This window comes from Trachymyrmex cornetzi, unplaced genomic scaffold, assembly GCF_001594075.2.
Source record: "Trachymyrmex cornetzi isolate Tcor2-1 unplaced genomic scaffold, Tcor1.1 scaffold203, whole genome shotgun sequence".
Lineage (NCBI taxonomy): Eukaryota > Metazoa > Arthropoda > Insecta > Hymenoptera > Formicidae > Trachymyrmex > Trachymyrmex cornetzi.
This window is the reverse complement of record NW_017296669.1, coordinates 7,269-8,292: the sequence shown is the minus strand read 5'-3', so window position 1 is coordinate 8,292 and position 1,024 is coordinate 7,269. Positions and strand designations below refer to the sequence as shown.

Genomic DNA, 1,024 nt, shown 5'->3' with positions numbered 1-1,024 from the left:
TATATATATATATAATAAACCATACATAAAAATTCGTTGAATTAACTAAAATAATATTTTTATATATTATCACTTAAAAACAGAATATAAAAAGTTTTACAAAACGCTCCTCTATAGATATATTGTGCAGAAACCATATTATTTATATAAAACATAATGTTCAACAATTTAAACATTATACAGGTGTAAAATACAATATATTCGAATAATTTCCAAAATTAAAGATTAAAGTATATTCATTATGCACATATTTATGGTGTAAATTACACATCGCAATGTTTAAAATTTTATTATCTACATATAACTTAACACACACAAATTATTTTAACACATAAATTAAATTAAATAACTGACATAACATAATCATGTTGCAGATTAATCACTACATTAAGTAAAAATGTAATTTTATTGTATTTTAATCTTGTGTTTAAATTACTTGCTTGGAGTATGCTCCTTTAGTTTAGGTTAGAGGTTGACACGTAATACACTGTCGTCTAATAATACGCAATACGTCACACGATAAATAAATAATTACCACACTGTTATTAGGGCATGTTTTTACATAATGCCTACCTTTTCAACGCATTCAACATTAGATATATTATTGACACAAATATAGTAAAATTGCTCCTTTTTTGAAGTATATTTGGTTATTGACAGTACAGTTCTACGAGAGCATGAGACTGGTGAGTGGTGACTGGTGAGAGGAATGCGAGATATAGCAGTGAAGACCTATCCAAATGGATTTATGCAGGGATGGGAAGTAACTCGTTACTTGTAACGAAGTTACAATTAGAGTTACTTTTTTTCAGTAACTGTAACTTAACGTTACTTTCTTTCCATCTGTAATTATAACTTAACTTAGTTACATCTTTTAAGTAACTAGTAACTAATTTAATAGTTACTTTCATAGTTATTTTATATATTTGAAACGACGTATTTGTCAATTTAGTGTGTGGTAGTGTCCACTTGGCGCTACAAATACTTCGAAATATTTGATTAATCAGAAGAAAGAAATTTAATT

At 26.7% G+C, this 1,024-nt stretch overlaps 1 protein-coding gene across 2 annotated transcripts in view; it reads right to left on the bottom strand.

The window, feature by feature from the left end:
• The window catches only part of LOC108759707 (activating signal cointegrator 1 complex subunit 1), a 2,760-nt gene extending 1,984 nt beyond the window's left edge, over nt 1-776 (bottom strand). Inside the window, exon 1 of one of the 2 annotated variants that reach the window (XM_018505272.1) lies at nt 541-776. The gene's annotated coding sequence lies outside the window, so the exon portion shown is untranslated. The remainder of the gene's footprint in view (nt 1-540) is intronic. The other variant, XM_018505273.1, reaches the window with a different exon arrangement.
• Nucleotides 777-1,024: the final 248 nt, after the last annotated feature.